Source organism: Hydra viridissima, unplaced genomic scaffold (genome assembly GCF_058129835.1).
Source record: "Hydra viridissima isolate aposymbiotic clone 2 unplaced genomic scaffold, HvirCarnegie_v1 scaffold_126, whole genome shotgun sequence".
In the NCBI taxonomy this organism is placed as follows: domain Eukaryota; kingdom Metazoa; phylum Cnidaria; class Hydrozoa; order Anthoathecata; family Hydridae; genus Hydra; species Hydra viridissima.
In genome coordinates, this window is record NW_028324390.1 from 27,553 (window position 1) to 34,886 (window position 7,334).

Genomic DNA, 7,334 nt, shown 5'->3' on the forward strand with positions numbered 1-7,334 from the left:
TGACACTAAACCGACACAGCATTAGGTTAGCAAAGGTAAAGCATACATACCTTGCACACTGTATCTGCATTTTTCCAATCACAAACTCGCAGAGCGTGGTAAAAGTTAATGAGACCTGGAACAATAAGCAAAGTATTTTTTTTAAATATTACATTTTTTAACATATTACCTAACCTAAATTAAGCCTGCAAATGTATTTGCGTACAAATTAGAAGCTCAGGATTGATGGAGAATAAACTTAAAAATATAATTCCCAAGTCAGTTAAAAGGATGTTTACTTGTTGGCTAAAGGTCAACTTTTTCAAACTATCACTTTTAAAAAATGGTTCTGGTAAACTATCGAAGAAACATGACTTACCTTTTTCTTGAAACTTTAACTGCTTCAATATTATATGCTCTGCTAACCTAACTTAACCCTTAACCTTGCCCCAGGACAACACTCAAAATTCTCTTTCAATAACTTATTTTCAATAATCAGACTTGCTACCTGAGGCTGAGTTAACTTTAGCAGTAACTCTATAAAACATAATGTGAGAAAGCCAAACAAAAGGTTCAGTTCAAAATGTAATGAGTATGTAATTTTTTTAAAATTTTATCGCATATCTTTAATCGAATTAAAGGGATCATTCCAAAGAAGCTATAGATTGTCCAGTGAAAAGCATACCTAATTAAGCATTACTTTATTGGGGTTGTGTCAGTATAACTGTAAATGAAACAAAGCTATGAACAAACTAAAGAAATAGGTAAAAGTCTTAGAAAGATCCTATTTCTGTTTCACTCACCAATAAAATCAAGAAGAATTTCCCACTTCTTATTCATTGAGTGGGATGCTCTAAAGAGTATTGCAACTTGCATTCTGGATAATCCAGGAACTCAGAACAAACTCTGTAACTGCACTCATGAAAGTCTTTTGTGACTACTCCTTCATAAAGTTGATGCTTCTAAAAATGAAAATTTATTTTTGAAAGGATTTTTTCATCAGAAACTATTCTTAAGTATTTGAAGACTTGAAAAAGTAAAGTGGGCACAACAATAGGGGTTAAACTGCTTCAAATTTTAAAACACAAACACCAAAATAAGGTGAAAAGATTGAAAATAAAATAGCACAGTACTTTTTATTACCTTAAAGCATTCTTGAAAAATCGTTAAAAAAACTGTGTGAACTCCTCTAAACTTGTCACTTGTCTTGGTTTTGGCATCAGCTACTGTATGAGAAGATAAAACAGGATTTAATTTGTTTAGTTTCCCTTTTTTTTATTTTCTTATCTCGAAACAAGCTAAAAGCACCTTTTCTGCTCTTGACGCTACGCCAACACCAAAAATTTCAGTAGGACTGCGCGTAACCACTGCACCGTTGTTAAACTCAATGATATGCACTTTACCGCAAAATTAACGCACCACTTATAAATTCCGACTTATTTTGAAAAATATTACGTATTTCCCGGATTTATCAAATACAAAGTCGATAATAATGTTTATTGTGACGTCATTTGTAGGCTTTATTCCGTTTTAGTTTCCAAATTGTAGCAGCTTTTCATAAGCAGCACGTTTTGCTGTAACTAAACCTCACTTTTAAAAGAAAAAAGTATGTATAAAGTTAGTATGAACACACGTGTTGTCTAATGATAACTGTCATTTGTAGTAACACGTCTGTTCTGACTTCTCAACGATACATAAGCTGACATTTTAAAACCTTTTTTGGTACCTCTTGCATCGTTCATGGGAGATGGATTCCTTCTTATGTAAGATAATGCTTAGCGACATACGGCGCATGTTGTTACTGAATACTTACAAAATGCTACTATTCAAGTTTTGGAGTGGCCGGCTTGCAGTCCAGATATGAACCCGAGAGCATCTTTGGGGCATAATGGCACGCTGTGTTAGAAGTCAACATCCACCACCTAGACGAGTTGCGACAAAGTCTTATCCGCGTATGTGAAGATATCCTTCAAGAAACGATTACACCTCTAATTAAAAGAAATCCACGGTGCTGTCTGGCTGCAACAACATCAAGATGTGGCAACACTAGATATTGATAAGTCAAAAATGTTACATTTTAAGCTGTATTAGTGTGCATAACAACAATAATCATCTTAGTTTATTTTGTTACTTACCTTAATTCTATTACTTACCATATTTCTAGTTTTAGTTTGTTTTTCTTTCTTTTCTTTTCTTTTCTCACCATCCTCAAAGTCGCTTTTATTATTATCATCGAAATAACTGTGTTCATGTGTTCTATTCTTAACACGTTTGTCAAAATATATGACCACAATTAAAATAAATCGAAATGTATGTGGTGCGTTAATTTTGCGGTTAAGTGTATATTAACTAGATATTTAACTCGCGCTTTCGCAGTGAAGCATATTTTTTTGCCAAGCAAGTTTTTTTTTGCCAGCCAGAATAATCATAAAAACATCGATTAAAACAAACGAATTATTGTCAGTTTAAATAAAGAGGCTACCGGCTTTAAAAACTTAAAAAACTTGCTTCACAATTTCTTACGAAATTTATTTGAAGTTTTACATCTAGTTAGTATAAATATCATTGGTTTAGCTAAGAGCATAGTAACGGTTTCTGCTTACTCGCGCAGCCTAGTAAGATGGGTGCACCGCGGACGCTCAGTTGCGAATTCTTTCTTTTTTTTTTTATCATTCCCTTCCCGAAACCCCGAAATGAACCAAATGCGATTGGCAAGTATTTGATGCATACCTTAATACACAGTGACTAAATTGTAGTATGTGTTTTTTCCGTGCCAAACTCTGGTCGGAAGACAGTGCATCTTTTTAGATATTTTAGAGCTTGTGGGTTATCACTAGTACCCAAGCCTTTTTATGAGTCATTAAAAAAAAATTTACAAACAAAACTGTATTCTTCTTCTTCTTTTTTTTCCGATTGTGATCAGATTATGATTTGTACTGACGATATTACACTGTGTCTACTTCCTCGGTCTTATTTTCTTACAAACATTAACAACATTTGTAGTTTCGTAACTATCCCATTGACCCTTTCATGCACCAATTATTTTTCCATAACTAACATAATCCATAAATCATCTACAAAATGACAGCGGTACTATTAACTGTTTTAATTAGACTTTTTCTACACCTTGATACATTTTGATAGCTTTACAGAACGTCAGTTTTCTTTACCCGTTGATGTAACAATTTTGCTGACAACATTTGAATACTTTGAACACTTTGCCAACGCATTAAATATTCTTGCAGTCGTACTATCTTGCGTGTTTGTGATCCCCACCACTATTGAGTTTGCGTGGCAGCATAGGTATAGCGACAATCGACTAATGGATTTTTAGAAGCCAGCGTTGCTCATACACTTTCAAAAGTAGAACTGCTCTCACTAAGATTAGTCGCGCTGGCGTCATTTATGCGCTCCAGTTAAAAAGGAGCGCCAATAATGGTTGCTAAGTTGGCGGTAAAGAAAGCTGAAACAGCACCTAAGAAGAAAGTCGCTGCAAAGAGTGCCACCGCAAAAATGGACAAGAAATAACCTGTACTGCTCAATCCTTCATCAAACGGCTATTTTCATAGGTACACATTTCTTTAAAACGTTGCGCGGCATTTAGGACTTTGTCAGGTAGTAACAATTACACTAATTGAGTTTGAAAGTCACAGTAACCTCACCGGTAACTGCTCCGTGCTTTTTAGGTCGATGTATATTCTAGAAAAGGGGAGTTTGAGAGCAATTTTGGAAGAAGAAAAAAAAAAGGTTTTAAGTTGTTCATAGCCTAGGACGGATGCAGCAGTTTAAGTGTTTTATTTTAGCAGCTAGTTTAGCTATTCTGCACTTGGCATTGTTTGCACAATTAAATATAGCGATTGCAACAGATATTTTCATTTGAACCTATTTCGTTAATGCGTCTAATGTTTTTAAAAGATGCGTGGCTATAAAAATAGCCGTTTGAGCGGATTTTGATGACTTACTGCTGGTGTACTTGGTAACAGCCTTGGTGCCTTCGCTCACTGCGTGTTTAGCAAGTTCACCGGGAAGTAAAAGGCGCACGGCGGTTTGAATTTCACGCGAAGAGATCGTAGATTTCTTATTTTGAAGGGCGAGCCGCGAAGCTTCAGAAGCAATTCTTTCGAAAATGTCGTTCACGAAAGAATTCATGATGCTCATTGCTTTAGAAGAAACACCGACATCAGGGTGAACTTGCTTCAGGACGTTAATGTAAATGGCATAAGACTCTCGTCTCTTTCTCTTGCGCTTCTTGTCACCAGTTCCAGCGATTTTACCACCTTTCTTACCGGCGCGCTTCTCGCCTTTTTTCGCCACCTTTGGCGCTTGTTTTCCTCCGGTTTTTTGTGCGTCTGACATTTCGACGGGCCTAACAGTAAAAATTCTTTTCGTTTGTTTTCATTGCATTGCAACTGGATTTAATTTAAGATAAAGTCTGCAGCCTTCAACTTGAAAACTCTTGCGTCATATGCACTTCTATTGGTTCTTAAAAGATTAAGTTGTTTGAGCATCGTTTATTTCTTTTTTACTATTGGTTAAAAAAAGGTTGACTTTGAGACCACTCTATTTTGATAAGAATAGCAAACTTTTTGCTGTTTAAAATAAAAAAAGGCGCACGAGATCTCTGGTCGTTCTGTCCGCTCCTGCTTGTGTTAGAAAATAAAATGTCAGGACGTGGAAAAAGGAGGAAAAGCTAAGGCCAAGGCAAAAACTCGATCTTTTAGAGCGGGTCTTCAGTTTCCTGTTGGTCGCGTTCACCGATTTTTGCAAAGGGCATTACGCCAATCGCATCGGTTCAGGCGCACCGGTCTACTTAGCTGCAGTTTTGGAATACCTCTCCGCCGAAATCTTAGAGTTAGCTGGTAATGCTGCACGCGATAACAAAAAAGCCAGGATCATTGTCACTTACAGCTAGCTGTTCGCAACGACGAAGAGTTAAACAAGTTGTTGTCAGGTGTTACAATTGCGAGCGGCGGTGTGTTGCCAAACATTCAAGCTGTGTTGCTTCCCAAAAAGAACGAGAAGGTTCCAAAGCCAGCAGCCCAGTAAACGGCGGTATAAACAACACAAAAGGCTATTTTCATAGCCACACATCCGTTAAAAATTATTGTTAAGGCGTTAGAAACTTTAAATTTTAAATTAAAGCCGTACACTATTGCCTACGACCATACCACGGTGATATACTGTCTGTCCATCACGGAAGTTAAGCATCGTCGGGCCAGGGTAGTACTTGGATGGGTGACCGCCTGGGAACTCCTGGTGCCGTAGGCTTTTGCAACCGTTTACGAAAAAAAAAAAGTCGCCAAAGGGGACTCCCTTTTCTTTACAAAATCTGCTTTTTCAGTTGACTCTAAGATACACAGAACTCATCCCCTGCAAAAGAATATGCATAAACACGGCCCTGCCTGGGTGGTGTCGATTGAAAGGGGAGCGACTGGTCGAAAGGTGTGTGAGGGCGCTTCTTCCGTTCCGCATCTCTGAGGGAAAAGAAAATGGCGCTCTTTTCCTCGCACAAAAGCCAGAAAGCTAGTTTTGATGCTGAACAACAAGGGCAACGGTTAAAGGGACTATAGCCACCATAGTCAACGAGGGCCCAGGGGAAGTTTCTTAAGGGGCCCTCGTTGTGATCAATTACATACCCAGGACCAAATAGAAGTGTGCTCTAGTCATTAAAAATTAAAAACGAAAGTTAATGAAATCTTTTAAAAGTCAAAACTATTTAAATCTTTTAAAAAAATGATTTTTAAATATTGTTTGTAGATACACGGGGATACCCGGGAATCTTCCCCGTCCTCTCGGCGGCCATGAAAGAAACCCTCGCAAGTCTAAAGTTGCACGATGTCAATGTTCCCTAGTTTTGTCGAAATGACGAAAAGACTGCAAAACTAGCTTTGAAGAGCAAAAATTTGTAAGATTCGTCAATCGTCGTTACGATCTCTGGCAACGTTGCGTATTGACGTGTCAACTTGCCAAAATGTTTCGGTCGTTGTCGTTTCTTTCTAAGATCAACACGTAGGAATCAGAGCTGTTTTCATGAAAAAATAATGAACGGTAGTAAAAGAATGCATTTCACCGCACCAGAATCCAATATGCGATATGCATAAATGGTTGACAATTGTTGTTACTGTTGCTGCTGCTGTTGTTGTTACTATTGTTACTGTTAGATCGTTATTGCTAATGCTTATTTTTTTGTGGTCGTTGCTATTGTCAGTATTACTATTATCGTTAGTTTATCGATGCTATCGTTAATTTTTGTTATTGTCGTTATTGTTATCTTCATCGTTGTCATTATTTTCGTTGTCACTATTGATATCGATTTTCTTATTGCTACTGTTTGTTATTTTAACTATTATTATCGTCATTGTTTTTTATTATACTAATCGTTTTCACTGTTGTGACTGTCACATTTTGTTCCGCCGTCGAGTGATTTCCGGGATTGTAACCGGTCGATCACGCTTGCTGGTTGTCACGTTGAAACGATTCTCGTCGCTCCTATGCTTATTTGGTTGCCTCTTTGCGATTATTTTTTTTTTTTTTTTCTTTTCTTTCTTTTTTTTTTTTTTTTTTTTTTTTTCTTTCTTTCTTTTCTTTCTTTCTTTCTTTCTTTCTTTCTTTCTTTCTTTCTCTTTCTCTTTTTCTTTCTTTCTTTCTTTCTTTCTTTCTTTTCTTTCTTTTTTCTTTCTTTCTTCTTTCTTTCTTTCTTTCTTTCTTTTCTTTCTTTTCTTTTCTTTCTTCTTTTTTTTCTTTTCTTTCTTTCTTTCTTTCTTTCTTTTTCTTTCTTTCTTTTCTTTCTTTCTTTTCTTTCTTTCTTTCTTTCTTTTCTTTCTTTCTTTCTTTCTTTCTTTCTTTCTTTCTTTCTTTCTTTCTTTCTTTCTTTCTTTCTTTCTTTTTTCTTTCTTTCTTTCTTTCTTTCTTTTCTTTCTTTCTTCTCTTTTTTTCTTTCTTTTTCTTTCTTTCTTTCTTTCTTTCTTTCTTTCTCTCTCTCTCTCTTCTCTTTTTTCTTTCTTTCTTTCTTTCTTTTTTCTTTCTTTCTTTCTTTCTTTCTTTCTTTCTTTCTTTCTTTCTTTCTTTCTTTCTTTCTTTCTTTTTTCTTTTCTTTCTTTCTTTCTTTCTTTCTTTCTTTCTTTCTTTCTTTCTTTCTTTCTTTTCTTTCTTTCTTTCTTTCTTTCTTTCTTTCTTTCTTTTCTTTCTTTCTTTCTTTCTTCTTTCTTTCTTTCTTTCTTTCTTTCTTTCTTTCTTTCTTTCTTTCTTTCTTTCTTTCTTTCTTTCTTTCTTTCTTTCTTTCTTTCTTTCTTTCTTTCTTTCTTTCACACTGTATCTGCATTTTTCCAATCACAAACTCGCAGAGCGTGGTAAAA

The 7,334-nt window shown here is 35.8% G+C and overlaps 2 pseudogenes; both read left to right on the top strand.

The window, feature by feature from the left end:
* The first annotated feature begins 4,640 nt into the window (after positions 1-4,640).
* Positions 4,641-5,025, top strand: LOC149875871 (histone H2A, orphon-like; annotated as a pseudogene).
* Positions 5,026-5,133: 108 nt separating this feature from the next.
* On the top strand, positions 5,134-5,247 carry LOC149875872 (5S ribosomal RNA; annotated as a pseudogene).
* Positions 5,248-7,334: the final 2,087 nt, after the last annotated feature.